This window comes from Aquarana catesbeiana, linkage group LG03 (assembly GCF_042186555.1).
Source record: "Aquarana catesbeiana isolate 2022-GZ linkage group LG03, ASM4218655v1, whole genome shotgun sequence".
In the NCBI taxonomy this organism is placed as follows: domain Eukaryota; kingdom Metazoa; phylum Chordata; class Amphibia; order Anura; family Ranidae; genus Aquarana; species Aquarana catesbeiana.
The window spans coordinates 298933471-298950992 of NC_133326.1; the positions used below are offsets into that span (position 1 = coordinate 298933471).

Below are 17522 nucleotides of genomic sequence, written 5' to 3' on the forward strand. Positions count from 1 at the left end.
CTTGGCCCCATCTACCACTCTCTCCTCATTGGCTCACTGGCTGTGATTGACAGCAGTGGGAGCCAATGAGGAGAGGGAGTCCTGGGACAGCCAAGGCTCTTGTGCACATCACTGGATCCAGTGGGGGCTGTGGGGGGAGCAGCACACAGAAGATTTTTTACCTTCATGCATTCTAAAAAACCTTCAGACTTTACAACCACTTTAATAAACAATGTGGGAAGTGAAGTTGAAGTGAAGTAACCAACAGGAGTCCATGAAAAGTTACCTTAGTGAAGTAATTGCAGTACGATAAAAAGATGTGTTAGTTCAAAAAAAAGAGTTCTAATGAATGCAAAGCCAACATTTTTCTTGATATAGTAGGCAAGGGTCCCCGCTTTATCTATCTATGGGGGTTTTACTTTTATCAATGGATTTTTGGCTTGATATTTACTTAAAATATCCAAATGCAAATAGTTTGCTAAAATTTGTGGTGTTGCATGAGGCATTGTGCTTGCTGTGGGCTCAATTCCCTAAAGAATATCTTATGAGATAATTGAATAACATGACACATTTTTCTCCAATTATCTCATGAGATGCTGAAAATGTCAATTCACTATTACATCATGGGCTATTTACCTCACAAACCAAAAACATGTGGTAAATAACTCATAAAACAGCGTTAAAACAATTCACTAAGGACATAAATAAAGCATGAGTTAGATAAGCAGTGGTCCAGGCATGAGGTATTTAAAGAATGTAAAAATATAATTGCCAACTTGGAAGAGTCTCTTCCTTTTTGTATCCTAAGTATGGAAAAACACAAAATCATCGGGGCCAATTTTCCCACCACTTCAGCCCTGGGAAGGTTCACCCCCGTTCATGACCAGGCCATTTTTTGCAATCGGGCAAATTGATGTGTTTTTTTCTCACAAATAGAGATTTCTTTTGATGGCATTTGACCACCTCTGTGGTTTTTATTTTTTGTGCTATCAACAAAAAAAAGGCCAACAATTTTGAAAGAAAACCAATATTTTTTACTTTCTGCTATAAAACATATCCAATAAAAAAAAAAAAAAAAAATATTCATCAATTTAGGCCAATATGTATTCTGCTACATATTTTTGGTAAAAAAAATCCCAAGCGCGTATTGATTGGTTTGCTCAAAAGTTATAGCGTCTACAAACTCATTTTTATATTTTTTATTTTTTACTAGTAATGGCGGCGATCAGCGACTCATAGCGGAACTACAACATTGCGGCAGAGAAATCAGACACTAAGAGCACTTTCACACTGGGGCGGTAAGAGTGTTGGCGGTAAAGCGCTGCTAGTTTTAGCGGCGCTTTACCGTCATTTTTACAGCGGTTTTTGGCCACTAGCGGGCGCATTTAACCCTCGCTAGCGGCCAAAGAAGGGGTCAATAGCGCCTGAAAAGCACTGCTGCTGAAGCACTTTGCAGGTGCTTTGGCAGCGCTGCCCATTGATTTCAATGGGCAGGGCGTTTTATGTATACACCGCTCCTAAACCACCCCAAAGATGCTGCTCGCAGGAATTTTTTTAACGTCCCGCAAGCGCACTGCTCCAGTGTGAAAGCCCTCAGGCTTTCACACTGCAGTGACAGGAGAGGCGCTTTACAGGTGCTTTGCAGGCACTATTTTTAACGCTAAAATGCCTGTAAAGGGCCTCAATGTGAAAGTGGCCTAACTGACACTTTTGACACTTTTTTTGGTGACCAGTGACACTAATACAGTGATCAATGCTAAAAAATGTGCACTGTCGTTGTACTAATGACACTGCAAGAAAGGGGTTAACATCATAGGTGATCAAACTGTTAAATGTGTCCCTAGGGAGTGCTTGCTAACTGTGTGTGTGTGGTGGGGGGGGGGGTGCTTTGACTGAAGGAAGACAGAGATGCTTAGTAGAAACACAAGATCTCCATCTTCCCCTCTCACAGAATGGCGATCTGCTTTGTTCTGCCTCTCTCGGGAGCGATCACCGTGTGCCGGCGAACATCGGGGCCACCGGACCCGCTGATTGGCTCCCGCTGTGTCCAATCACATCAGGAGCAGGTCGCCAGCGGCCTGCATGCATTTAAAATGACGTACAGGTAGGTGATTTTACGCTGAAGGGCCGCCCTACCACAGTACATGTACGCTGGGAGGTCCAGAAGTGGTTAAAGTATAACTAAAGGCAAATTTTTTTTTTTTTTAGTTTTGGATAGAGTGGAGATGGATTAGACCCCCTGTCAGGTTATTGCTGTCTGTGCCCCCATTAGGGAGATGCACCCTCTCTATTTGTCCCGTTTATCATTAAAAGTTAAAGAAAATCCCAAATTTTGGATTGCCCCCACAAAAGTAATAGAGGGGAAATCTTCCAATGGGGACACAATCCCTTGGGGACCCCCAGGTCACCAGAACTAATTTTAATTAGCAGGAATTTCCTCTCACTTCCTGTTTGTCTATGGGACAGAAGTGATGGCAAATATCTCCAATGATAAAGCTGTCTTTTTTTATTGGTGGAAAAGCGGTTCTTATATATGTGATTTTTAAGACATTTTTTATGAAATATTTGACATTTATAAAGATATTTTGTATTTACCTAATTTTACTTTTTTTTTTTTTTTTTGTTTTGTTTTTGATAAACCACGTGTGTCCTCTGAAAGCAGCTTCCCTTTGACTGGTATTCTAGTCATCTTTTTTCTTTTGTATTCATACATATGCTGCAGGGAGCACACTGACTTGTGAGTTGGCATTTTTCTACAGTTTAGACCATTTTACCTTTTTCTTAGCACTAAAAACTAACAGGGGTTCTAATCCTTCTCCACTGTATTCATCCCATCGTGTCATGAAATAAAATACAACATGGTGTCATGAGTAAAATACCTCACATTTTTGATGAAATAACTGCTTTATTTTAGTAGTGGTTTTATTGTGAATTGCAAAGAAATATGTGAAAAAAATCTCAGATTTTAAGAGTAAAATAACTCTTTGTGATTTGAGTTCTGTGTATCCGTATGCTTCCTTGACCTATGTCTAGCTAAGGTTAAAAGAAAGCCGTATTATATATTATGGTTTGGAGCTCATAAGTCGTAACGTAGTAGTCGTTTCTGGAAGTTTGTGGAAGATGTACTAATTGGTCATTACTGCTAAAGGTAGAAACATTCACCTTTTATGCCCCGTACACACGATCGGAATTTCCTTCAGAAAAATCTTGGATGGTTTTTCCGACGGAATTCCGCGCAAGCTTGCCTTGCATACACACGATCACACAAAAGTTCTCTGAACTTTGGATCGTCAAGAATGCAGTGACGTTCAACACTATGACAAGCCGAGAAAATGAAGTTTAATGGTTCCGAGCATGTGTCGAATTATTTCCGAGCATGCATAGGAATTTTGCGCGTCGGAATTGCTACAGACGATCGGAATTTCGGATAGGAACTTTTTCCGTTGGAAAAATAGAGAACCTGCTCTCAATCTTTTGCTGGCGAAAATTCTGCCAGCAAAAGTCCGATGGAGCATACACACGGTCTGAATTTTTGACCAAAAGCTCACATCGGACTTTTGCTGGCGGAACTTCCGATCGTGTGTACGGTGCATTAGAGAAGCATACTGAATTTGTTGCTGTGGTTCACAAAGTATTTTCAGAGACTGCAGTCATCTTGTTGCCTCATCTGCTACAGGATTAACCTCATGTGCTTGGAAGTATGAACACTTTTCTAAATCACCAGCCAGTCTATTTTAAGACATGGAGTCATTTAAACTGTGGTAGGCAATGACTGTTATAGGATCTTTGCTCACAGTCGTACATTGGATTATAGTTCCTTATAGATTTCTAGGTATGTTCTAGTATTTCCAGCCTGTCCTCGATCTCCTGCCATTGGGCTACTTATTACAGCATATATAGAATTGGTGTATTATGAACCTTTGAAGGGATCCTCTATTGCAATGTTGAAACAGTGAAGCTTCTACACAACAAAGCAGGGATGTGCAGTCAGGGGAGGCAGGTGAGGCAGAGCCTGCCATGAACATAATAAAAAAATAAAATAAATAACAAAAAAAAAGAATGATCGAGCTTCAAGGGTCGTAGTTCGGCGACCTGGGGTCACAGGGCCCCCAAATGTGGGGGGGGGGGGTAGGTAGCCGAAGTCCTACCCCACCACTGGTCTCCTATGACCTATGGTTCCAGAGATGCGGAGCTCCTTGCGCAGCCTGTCAGAAGCTATATACAGAGCAGCCAGTTTAAATGCAAGCACACTCTGTTTTCAGCAGACAGAGAGGATGAGCTCAGAGTGCCTCTCCTCACTTCTTGTCAGAGGCACTGTGCTCAATGGACAGCTTGGAGTCTTGGAGCAATGGTAAAGTACCATTGGCCCAAGCTGTCCAATAAAAATGCTGCAGTGGAGGCTGTCCTCTCACTGCAGTGTCATAGAAGGGGGCATTTGTCTAAAAGACAAATACTCCCTTCCAGCCCAGCCCTCTTAACTACAAGGAAAAAACATGTGTATAAGATTTACCCAAAACCCCATGTTTTTCTCACACACTTAAGAGGGAGAATGAGAATCTGCTGCTGTTGAAAAGGTGTTTTAATCAAGCTAAATCATATATTATTATGCTATATGTTATAACATAATAATGTATCTATTTACTGTGAAATTAGTGGTTGGAAGTTATAACTTCAAACTTCAATAATTTGTCTGTTAAGTCACCTGTTTGAGTACAGATTTTGAAAATATAGTAAATTACCTTAAAAACAATATATAATAATTATTTGTATATTACTTACTTGCCACCCAGGCCAATTCTGACACTTCTCTCCTACATGTAAAAATCATCATTTTTTTGCTAGAAATTTGCTAGAAATTTACCCCCAAACATTATACGTGTGTGTATATATATATATTTGTTAGCCCGATTTTTTTTTTTTTTTTTTTTTGTATAATGTGAAAGATGATTTTGCGCAGAGTAAATAGATACCTAACATGTTACATAGTTACATAGTAGGTGAGGTTGAAAAAAGACACAAGTCCATCAAGTCCAATCTGTGTGTATGATTATATGTCAGTATTACATTGTATATCCCTGTATGTTGCGGTTGTTCAGGTGCTTATCTAATAGTTTTTTGAAACTATCAATGCTCCCCACTGAGACCACGCCCATGGAAGGGAATTCCACATCCTTGCTGCTCTTACAGTAAAGAACCCTCTATGTAGATTAAAGTTAAACCTCTTTTCTTCTTCTTCATGCTTTAAAATTGCGCACACTTGTGGAAATGCCGCCAAACTTCAGTACTTAAAAATCTCCATAGGTGACGCTGTAAAATTTTTTTACAGGTTACATGTTTAGAGTTACAGAGGTGGTCTAGTGCTAGAATGATTGCTCTCGCTCTAACGATTGTGGCGTATGTAACCTGTGTGTATCTGGCTCTGATACTAGCCAGTGCCTCACCAGCCACTGACCTCACCGCATGTCCCTGCAACAAAGACATTATTGGTAAAAAATCACAGACATACAATATTGACATCCAAGATGCAGACACGGTTTATGATTCTTAAAATTAAGCCTTCAGAAATCTAATATTTCAATAAAAACTCCAGTTTACATTTTTTTTTTTCTGTTTTCAATGTTATTTACATTTGTAAAAGTAACAATTGTGCAGGAAACCAGGACTGTTCTTTTGTAGGTTAGCTGGTATGTTAATGTAGACATCTAGAATAATTTGTTTTTTTTGCCCTTCCTCCTTATAGATAGGTAACTGTTGGATTTCCAGTATCCTATTCCTTCACTATAATGCCGCGTACACACGAGCGGACTTTCCGGCAGAAAAGGTCCGACAGAACGATTCAGTCGGACATTCCGATCAGGGGTGGGCTTCATCGGACCGTCATCGGACCTTTTGTGTCCAATTCCGATGGACCTAGAAATAGAACATGTTTCAAATCTTTCCGACGGACTCGAGTCCTATTGAAAAATCCGTTCGTCTGTATGCTAGTCCGGCGGACCAAAAACAACGCAAGGGCAGCTATTGGCTACGAACTTCCTTATTCTAGTCTGGTCATACGTCATCACGTAGGCAAGTCCGTTTCGTTGGAACTCCGTCGGAACTCTGTCGGAACTCTGTCGAAAAGTCCTTCGGAGTTCAGTCCGACAAGAAGTCCGCTCGTGTGTACGCGGCATTAGATCATTATGGGTGACACGTGAAGCTGCCGAATGAAAGTTCGAATGGGCTGGCAACATAGCCTAATGCTCCAAAAATCAGACATGCAGTGTTTTTTCTTTCTTTCTTTATTTTATAATACAGCACATCGCAACACATGGCATGCAGAATGATGTTGGTTCTCTGCTACTGTGCAGTGTGTCGGGGTGCCATTCAAATAGACACACTGTAATGTGTGGTAAATAAATGTAATTTATAGTGCGTTACTGTAACATGATTTAATTGGGCCTTAAGGGTAGAGCATTGCTCTCTGAGACAAGAAGAGCATTAATCTCTCAGTTCTGAAAGCTATTTTATTGGAAATTGTATGGGACATGTTTGTAAAAAAACATTTACTTGCATTGGGTACATATGTCAATTGCCTAAATAAAATATTATAAAATGTGTTAATTACTTAATATGTAAGTTTACCTTAAGTGACATTAAACAAAAAGCTCTATTTGTAATTCCGGGTCCCCCTGAATAGTACATACCAGTGTGCCCCTTATTTTCAAATGGTCTTCCTTCTTGCCATTACATATACAGAGGGGAGAACCGCTCTGCAGAACTTGCTGGCTGGGTGCTGCAAATAGAGAATGAGAGAGTGCACCACGCATGCACACAGTTTGAGCAGGCTGGGACAGCTACCAGGACGTATCCATCTCATCCTGCAAACAATGGCAGGATGAAGTAGCACCAAGGGGCCAGCGTTTTCTGTGGAGAGGCCACCCACGGCTGCATATGTAATGGCAAGATGGGGCTGCCTTGGAAAATAAGGAGTGCTGATATGTAGAATGTTGCAAAGGTGAACTAACACTTTAAGGCAAATATATATTTTTTTTCTTTTTTACAGTTTTAGATAAAACAGTGAAGAATCAAACCCTCTTGCAGGTGGTTTTCTTTTCTTTTTTCTTTCTTTTTGTAACATCTTCATCACAACAGAGAAATATCCTTTTCCTTTCTGTAAACAGAATACAAAGTAAAAGGAAATCTCTCCAAAATGATGGAAATCCTCAGAGTTACTAGTGCAACATATGCCCACAAAAGGTTTTCCTTTCTGTTTTTGTTCCAGTAACAGCTAAAAATGTGGGTGGTTCTAAAGCCTGACATGTTTTTTTTTTTTTTTTTACCATTCTCTGCATTAAGGTAAAATAAAACCTTCAGTGCTCTGCCTCCCCCTCCTTATACTTACCAGAGCCAGATCTCAATCCAGCACTGCTCTCTCTCTCTCTCCTCACTGCACTCATGGAGAGTAGCCGGAGTCATTGGCTCCTGCTGCTGTCAATCATAGCGAGTGAGTGGGGGGTGGGGCTGAGCCGAGTTCTGTGCTTCAATGGACACAGAGTCGGCTCGGGAACAAACATGTACAAGTGCCCCATAGCATGCAGCTTGCTATGGGGACACTCGGCAGGGTGGAGGAGCTGACAGTGCTGGCAGGGGACTGCAGAAGAGGAGGATTGGGGATAGTCTGTGCAAAGCCATTGCACAGAGCAGGTAAGTATAACATGTTTGTAATTAAAAAAAATAAATAAAAGGCGAAGCTTTACAATCACCTTAAGTCCTAGTAACACAATTGTCATCAGGACACATAGAAAAAAATGGATCTTTCTCATCTGGGACACATAGCAAGAAAAAATTGATAAGGTTGCTAACCCTTCTCCACTGTATCCAAAATAACAAAATACAGTAGTACCTTGGATTATGAGCATAATTCGTTCCAGAAGCATGCTTGTAATCCAAAACACTCGTATAAAAGTTTCCCCATAGGAATCAATGGAAACCCAGATAATGCGTTCCAGTGCCACTGCTGGTGTATGCAGTACCGCATAAGGCCATAGGTGCAGGGGCGCTGGAGACACTCAGAAACACTCGGAGATGTTCAGAGACACTCAGGAACCGAGCGTCAGCGGCGCCGCCGCACCTCTGGCCACATGCAGTACTTGCACACCCCAGAGGCTAGAATCCTGCTCATCTTGCAAAACAATGCTCGCAAATCGAGTAAGGATTTAAAAAAACAAAATAGCTCGTATTACAAAACGCTCGAGGTATTACTGTAAGTAAATACAGCTGATTTTCCATACTATCAGTCATGCTTTCCAGGTCTGGAGTGAACCAACATTCCAGCCATCACTATCTGAGGTATCTTCTTATACACACACTTTAAATATCAAGACAATGTTTTGCTAATAAACGTATTAATAGGAATTCATATTTAATGGGTGTTGTAGTATTTTTGAAAGACCTAGATTGTCAAGTTGAAAAAAGACACAAGTCCATTAGTTCAACCAATAGAAAAAAATAAAATAGAATACATACTGTAAATAAAAAGAAAATCTTCATAAACAGAATACTGTGAAATACCTTATAAAGTATGGTCCAATTTGCTCAAGTGGGGGACAAATTATTTTCTTGTCCCCCAGAAGGCAAATAGATATTCAACTACCCCTGGTTTTATTACCTATAAATGTTAGTATCTAGTTATATTTTGTGCCTTTAGGAATTCATCCAGCTCTTTTTTTAAAAACAATCTACTCAACTGGCCAGGACTAGTTCTTGAGGGAGTCTATTCCACATTTTCACAGCTCTTACTGTGAAGAAGCCTTTCTGAATGTGGAGGTTAAATCTCTTTTACTTCAGACGTAAAGAGTGTCTGTCCCCTTGTCATTTATTATGACTAACTCTACACCAAGTTGACTATATGGACCACTTATGTAGCTATACATGGCGATTATACCCCCCTTAATCGCCTCTCTCATTAGAGAATAAATTCAGTTTAGCTAATCTTTCGTCATAGCTAAGCTCTTCCATGCCTCTTATCAGATTGCAGTGGTAGAATTTTTAATTTTTTTTGCATAACCAGACATCGTTGCCATTATTTCCTAAACATATGCTGTGTTTGGCTTATTCCGAGTATGATTTTTCTGTACTCCCTCTTATGGTACCTTCTGTACAGTGGCTTTGTTGCTTTGTTTTGAATGGCCTGGTTACAGGTATTCTTTATTAAAGACTATGAAAATAAAAAAGGCACTCTTTATGACTTTTTAGTTTTTTTTTCTTCTACATTCTCCGTGATTGACAGCAGGAAATCATTTAATTACTTTATTAGCTTAAAGGATAAGTGCACTTAGAGCATTTATCCTTCTCAGGGCCTCCTTCCCTCCCCCAGTGTTTTGTGATGGAACACATATACTGAAAATGCAGCTCCTTGGTGATCTTTAAGGTTTTCTTAGTTCTACAATTCGTCTTTGTTGTATGAGTGGCTCAGCCTCCAGTCACCGCAACTGAAACCTGGTCCACAGCTCTTCAAATGTTTAACAAACTTTCCTTGGTATAAGGGGAGTTTGGGATGTGCATGCATCAACAACTAGGTAAAAGTCTACAGTCAATCTAGGGAAAGGGTTGTGTTAGACGCAAAACTTAGATGGACAGATGGCCTTGACTGAAAAACTAAATCTAAACTCCAGCTAACTGTTAGCAGTTACCAGTTATTTGTTTTTTTTTTTTCATTTTGAAATAAAGGTTTTCAGAAATGAATAAAAGCTGACCGATGTAAGCACCCCTGTCAGCGTTCAAAGGTTTGTGTCAACCCTCTAACTGCCACTTATCAGACATTAGCTTCATGTACACTAGCCTACACTGGCAGCTCCTAAACTTGAGTCTAGAAGCCTTTGGCGTTTTTTTTAGCAAAGCTCCTAAACTCAACTCCATAAAAGCCTATGTGTAAGTGTACACATAGGCTTTAAACAGAGTTTAAGAGCTGGCGCGTTTAGGTGAGCTTCAACCTCCCTCTCCTCAGGAAAGAAATCTTTTGACCACCGGCCGTGGGAAAACATAAAACGCAGCAAAAATGTTCCTGGCTGCGGTAAATGTAGGCCAGTGTACATGAAGCCTTACTGACAGGATAATACATCTCCTAAAATTGTGCTACTACCCCAAAATAGCCCATAATAATAAATAGGATGAGATGGAGACTCATGTGCTCTGATAGCCCCTGTACTCAGGCGTTCAAATGTCCAATATAAAAGAAAAAAAATCCGACACCACAGTGTCTCAACAATAAAACATTTACGATCTAATTAGATCCATCAATTAAAAGGAACCCACACCTGTAATTATTGACGCGTTTCAGCCTCTTACATAGGCCTTAGTCATAATCATTATAAATAAGGCCTATGTAAGAGGCTAAAACACGTAAATAATTGCAGGTATTGATTACTTTTAACCTCCCTGGCGGTATTCCTGAGTCTGTCTCGGGGTGGAATTTCAGAATCAAAAGTGGTAACCCCGAGCCAGACTCAGGATCGCATTGCAGGATCCAGGAAGAGCTTACTTACCTTGTCCCCCAGATCCTGCGATGTCTCCCCGCAGTGTGAGCGGCTCATCCTCCGCTCGATTCATCACGGAGCCGATCTCCATTCCCTGCAAACGTTGCGACGCACGGGGATGGAGAACGGCGCCAAATTCAAAAAGTGAAACACACACAATATATACAGTATACTGTAATCTTACAGATTACATTACTGTATGAAATAATTTCACATCCCTTTAGTCCCTAGTGGTTTCCCCAGTGCCCTGCATGCAGTTTTATATTATAAAAACTGTTCTTTCTGTCTGGAAACTGGAGATTGTCCATAGCAACCAAAACTGTTTTTTGCGGCAGTACAGTACTGCATTTCTGCAGATTCAGGAAGATTTGGTGTACTGGAACTACTGACTGTCTGATGTTCAGAATACCAGCACTAAGCTCAGGAGCTGACTTGATTATCTCCTAAACTTCTTTTAGGCTTCATGTACACCCTGCCTACATTTACTGCGACCTCGGGAAAACGCCAAATTTGGAAAAATCGCCCTGCGATTTTGCCATAGTTTTCCCACTGCCAGCGGTCCAAACATTCCTATCCTAAATGCGATTCTTCCACATTTAGGAGAGGGAGGTTGAAGCTCACCTAACCGCGGCAGCTCCTAAACTCTGCTAAAAGCCTATATATACATTGACGAATAGGGGTTGATATACTAAAACTGCAGAGTACAAAATCTGGTGCAGCTAGGCATGGTAGCCAATCAGCTTCTAACTTTAGCTTGAATGGATTAACCACTTTCCTCAGGTGGATGTCATATGACATCAAGAACTTTAAGTGTAGATATCTGAATGACATCTTAAAATAAAAAATCCTCGAATACACCCTACTTTAAATAGTAACAAGCTAATTTTGAACAATGACCAATTCGCCCCATGGAAGGGATAACTCCCCAATAGCAATTAAAAACACTATTAAAAATGGTAGCACAAAGAGATGTCCTCAGAAAGCAATTAAGGGGAGTGTCAACAGTGGTTTCATTGAATAAAAATTATATGGCTTTATTGATAAAACACACAAAATAATAATAATGAATAAGGTCCAACCGACTGGTACAATGACTGTTCTGGTGGACCTCGTTCCTCCAACGTACACAGTAACTCCTAAAAATATCTGCAGTATTGGACAACGTTGTCATTAAAAGCCCGCTAAACCACACAAACCTACTACCCCCACCATGAAAGTCCTTATTTCCGTGTATGGATAAAAAAGGTAAGTAAAAAATAGTTAAACAGTTCATATCATTCCTGCGTATTGCTTCGGCTGGAGAATAATTCTGTTGTTCAATTCAGCAATCCACAACTTCCAGCAGTAGTGAGCGGTATTAGAACATTGCCATATATCAGCAAACAACACAATAATAGTTCTACACCGGTTTGAAATTGATTGTATAAACCTGTGTAAAAGGCTGTAGTACGCAGAAATGATATGAACTGTTTAACTATTTTTTACTTACCTTTTTTATTATACCACCCTTTATTGCAGCATTTCCATTAGCCCTCTCAATGGACATAAGGCTATGATTAAATAATAAATTAAATTAATATAAGGTGGACTTACTAATGGTATTTCTTTAACAGGAGCAGGACAATACTCAACAGTAGTACCATCTCTTATCCATACATGGAAATAAGGACTTTCATGGTGGGGGTAGTAGGTTTGTGTGGTTTAGCGGGGTTTTAATGACAACGTTGTCCAATACTGCAGAAATTTTTAAGAGTTATGCCCTGTACACACGGTCGGATTTTCCGACGGAAAATGTGTGATAAGACCTTGTTGTCGGAAATTCCGACCGTGTGTAGGCTCCATCACACATTTTCCATCGGAATTTCCGACACACAAAGTTTGAGAACTTGCTATAAAATTTTCCGACAACAAAATCCGTTGTCGGAAATTCCGATCGTGTGTACACAAATCCAACGCACAAAGTGCCACGCATGCTCAAAATAAATTAAGAGACGAAAGATATTGGCTAATGCCCTGTTTATAGTCACGATGTACGTGTTTTACGTCACCGCGTTCAGAACAATCGGATTTTCCGACAACTTTGTGTGACCATGTGTATGCAAGACAAGTTTGAGCCAACATCCATCGGAAAAAATCCATAAATTTTGTTGTCAGAATGTCCGATCAATGTCCGACCGTGTGTACAGGGCATTACTGTGTACGTTGGAGGAACGAGGTCCACCAGAACAGTCATTGTACCAGTCGGTTGAACCTTATTCATTATTGTTGTTTTGTGTATTTCATCAATAAAACCATATCATTTTTGTTTAATTAAGCCATTGTTGACACTCCCCTTAATTGCTTTCTGAGGATATCTGAATTATGCCTTCAGCTACAGGCATCATCCAGTTATATTTTTTTTCAGCCAGCGATTCCCTACATAACTTTATGATCCCCGAAGTCCAGAAGCGGCATGTCATTTCCAGCTCTGGCAGATGTAAACACTGCCATTTTTTTTTTTTTTTTTTTTTTGCTGGAAAGCCTGAGATCAATTTTTTTTTTTTTTATCTCAGGCTTTCCAGCATAGAGGAGAGATGTGGGGACTTATAGACCCAAAATCTCTTTGTAAAGAGGACCTGTCATGCCCTATTCCTTTTACAAGGGATGTTTACATTCCTTGTAAAAAGAATAAAAGTGATAAAAAAAAAAATAAAGAGAAAGTGTAAAAAAAAAAATATTCAAAAATTCTAATTTAAAAAAAAATTCAAACCACACATGTGAGATATTGCTGCGATCTTTAGAGCGAGAGCAATATTTCAGAACTAGAGCTCCCCTGTAACTCTAAACGGCAACCTGTAAAAAATTTGAAAGTGTCGCCTATGGAGATTTTTAAGTAACGTAGTTTGGCACCTTTTTACGCGTGTGCGCAATTTTGAAGCATGACATGTTTGGTATCTATTTACTCAGCCTAACATAATAATTTATGTTTTACCAAAGTTGACGTAAAAAATTGCAACGACCGCCATTATATTCCCTAGGGTCTCTGCTATATATATATATATATATATTATTTGGTTGGGGGTCCTGAGTAATTTTCTATCAAAAAAATTATGATTTTTACATGTAGGGGAGAAATGCCAGAATTTGCTTTGGCTGGAATTGGTTAAGCTTTGACAAAAAAACCCGGTTTCTATGCAGAACTGCACCAATTTTTTGCACTCTCCAGTTTTAGTAAATCAACCCCACAGGCTTTATGGAATTGAGTTTAGGAGCTTTGGCAAAAAAAACTTAGGCCTTACTCCTACATCGTGTTCTAATACGTTATTTTAATGTGTTGTGATTGGATGCATCATAGACTGGCATGTATGTGTCACGTCTTTGATGTGTATTGTGAATGGATATTACCAGTGTATTTAACATACTAATTGGACACTACAACTTGATTTGGTCAAGGAAACGAAACGATTAATTGATTTGAAACGATTAACTGATTATCCATAGTACCTACAGAATGGTAACAAGATCAGTATGGATTTACATTTATCTCATCATCCATAGGATTCTTCATTCTATATTAGTATAGTGTGTAAAACTAACAGCAGTTTGGCCTCTGAGTTACACTTTACCATCAGTAGAAACCTGCACTTGTCGAACAAGATAGGGCCACAGATTATTTGAGCAAGGTATAGTTATTGCTCTCTGCTACACCTTGAATGATGGTTGGTCACACTGTAGTATTGAGTGTACCAGCATGGCATGTTTTAATGCAACAATGTATTTATGCTAGTTTATCCTGTTGTAGTCAGTATGTTTCACTGTAGACTAACCTATATTATGTGGGCCTAGTAGAGCTAGTTTTTTTACAGTAAAATGTTTTTGGGAGACTTAATAAAGAAATTGTTTTATACCATGTACCTTGTGGAGACTCATGTATAATATAACTGAAGAGCTGAACAACCTTGTTCATACCACATGCGTTGCCATTGACATTCATGATTACTGAGGTACATTAGCCATGTGTGGTTAGCCATCCTAAGTTACCTTTTCATTTGTCCAGTGTTATGTAACTAAAAATGAGCAATTGATACTGTCAGAAACCATGAAATCAGGCCGAGACGGAAGTACAGTTAAATCACTTTTTTAATAATAAAATGAAAAAGAACAAACATAGTCAAAACATAGCCAAAGTTCAGTAATCGGAACAGATAGTCAGACAAGCCAAATGCCAGGGATCAATGTAGTGGAACAGCATGCAGGTTCTAGAGCCAGAAGGGATGTCAGCAAAGCAAGTCTTGAACAGGATTGCAGGAAATAATTTCTGTGATGTTGACCAAGGTGAAGGCAGAGCTCGATTGGACGGCTTAAGTAGGCAGGACCGATTCAGCAGGATATCATCAAAGGCTGAGTAACTGTGGAGAGATAGGAGCTGGCAATTAGCCGACAGCTGAGCGGCTGGCCAAAGCTCAAAGGGTTTCAATCTGGTAATTCCACACAGGCTGATGAGTGCAGCTCCAAAAGGGCCTGTCTTGCCCGAATGGATAGACAACAAGCAGAAGATAGGAGAGCACACCGAAGCTGCCCGATTCTAAGGCTTATAAACAGGCTTCGGCTTTTCCTCCTCCCAGACCACGCCCCTCTAACACCTTTCATTCACTCCTGAGCTCAGTTGTAGTCTCTACAACTAAGCCCAGGAGTGCGTCAAATTTGTTAGAGGGACGTGGTCTGGGGGAGGTAAAGCTGAAGCCTGTTTATTAGTCTTATGGGGCGTACACACGGTTGGACTTTTCGGCTACAAAAGTCCGACGGACGCCGGCGGACCAAATCCAGCGGACAATCCGATCGTGTGTGGGCTTCCCCGGACTTTCAGCGGACTTTTCCAGTCGCAAGTCTGACGGACTTTAGATTTGGAACTTGCTTCTAATCTTTACATGGTAACTCCGCCGGACCCAGAAATCCGCTCGTCTGTATGCTAGTCCGACGGACAAAAACCGACGCTAGGATAGCTATTGACTACTGGCTATCAACTTCCTTATTTTCGTCCGGTGTACGTCATCACGTACAAATCCGTCGGACTTTGGTGTGATCATGTGTAGGCAAGTCCGGTCGTTAGAAAGTCCGTTTAAAGTCCGCCAAAAGTCCGTCGAAAGTCTGTCGAAAGTCTGCCGGACAGGCTGTCGGACTTTTGTAACCAAAAAGTCTGACCGTGTGTACGCCCCATAAGAATCGGGCGGCTTCGATGTGCGCTCCTATCTTCTGCTTGTTGTCTAGGAATGAGCGGAAAAAAAAATGTATTTTGTCTTTGCAGAAGCAGTTCAAAAATGATATCTTTAAGAATATAGACCAAAGTTAATTTCTATATTAAAATAACATGCGCTGCAGTACTGATGAAACATTTAGTAGGATTAGTAAGGTAATTCTTTATGTGATCTTTGTTTGTTCTTTACACTTTACATTTTTTGTTTTGATATTAAATTTAGATATTTCTTTTTTGCAGGAAGCTGACTGACCATGTCTAACCACTCAGAGCTCCCTTTAGCTGTTAAATTAATTCTAGATATGATATCCACCTTGTAGGAAATGCATTGCTTTCATTGGGTTGACCCGTTCTTAGTTTAGCAGTGAGGAAAGAGTAATAAAGGACAACCATTGTGTAGCACTGAAAAGCAACATTCAGAGCCTGCATTTGTATTGAGCATATGACTGATAATTAGGGTTGCCACCTTTTCATCAAGTCAAACCCGAACACTTTAGCGGCGAACAGCAAATTTTTTTATAGTATAAACTATACATATATTTTGCTATTAAATAACATTTCTAATCATATGAAGTTAATAACAAAAGTCCCCCTTTACATCAGAGTCCACAGAGTTCCCTTTTTATATCTGAACTTGCAGAGTTCCCTTTCACTGTAAGGGGGGGCTCTGCAGACTCTGATGTAAGAGAGAACTCTGGGGACTCTAATATAAGGAATGCTCTGGGAACCCTGATTTAAGGGGGGACAAAGAGAATTCTGATGTACAGAGAGGACTCTGATGTAAGAGGGAATACTGTGGCCTCTGGTGTAAAGGGGAACTGTGATGTAAGGGGTACTCTGAGAACCCTGATTTACCTTAATGCCACTCAGAGGCAGGAGGGGGGGGGGGGGACTTCAGTCACAGACAGGGATGGATAGTGAACTCACTCACCCCTTCGCAGTCAGCAACACTTATCCAGATGTATCTGAGGCTGCTGAACTTCAAATTTCCGACCCCCACTTTCCTTTTCTGAGGCACAGCACCGAGGATTGGAGTGTGAGCAGACACAGAGGGGTAGGTGCAGATCGAGCCCTCTCTCCTCTCCCGTATGTGTGTTTGTTTGAGGGGGGGGGTGTTTCTAGTGCTGGCTTTGGGCAGCACGAAAGAGTGTAACAGACACTCTCAGATTAGACAACTGCAGCCATCAACCCTGCTGGGAAGCCATATTCAAGTCTAAATAATGTGTCCGGGTTTCAGGCAGTCTGAAACTTGGACACATGATTCCAAACCTGAACTGTCCGGGTGAATCCTCAACAGGTGGCAACCCTACTGATAATTACAAATTAGAAGTAGAAACAAGGTTTTTTTTAAACATTAAGGCTGGGTTTGCACCTGTACATTGTATTAATGTGCAATATGCTCGTTAGCATACTGTATTGCCATTCATTCTGAATGGAACCCCGGTGCACCTGCATTATAACAACACAAAGCAACCCACTACTATATTGTGGTGTTCTTTCATTAAAAAAAAAAAAAAAAAAAAAAGTTCAAATGTGTTGTATCATTTATTTAAATGGTTTGTCTTAATGCAACACATTAACATCAAATGCACCAGAACAGACAGGTGCAAATCCAGTCTAGCACACATTGAAAATATTTTATATCACAGTGACCTATAAATATCTTTAAACAAAATGAAAAACGATAAATTCCCATTAAGGAAGTAAGGTGTGAAAGGTTTCTGTCCTTAAGCAATGTAGGTTAGTTACCTTACCCATTTTTGACAAAGAATAAAATATTTTCAGATATCTTTCTT

At 40.2% G+C, this 17522-nt stretch overlaps 1 protein-coding gene across 18 annotated transcripts in view; it reads left to right on the forward strand.

Annotated features, from left to right (window-relative positions):
* PPFIA2 (PTPRF interacting protein alpha 2) overlaps positions 1-17522 on the forward strand; it is a 544100-nt gene that overhangs the window by 198750 nt on the left and 327828 nt on the right. The gene's annotated exons all lie outside the window — the stretch shown is intronic.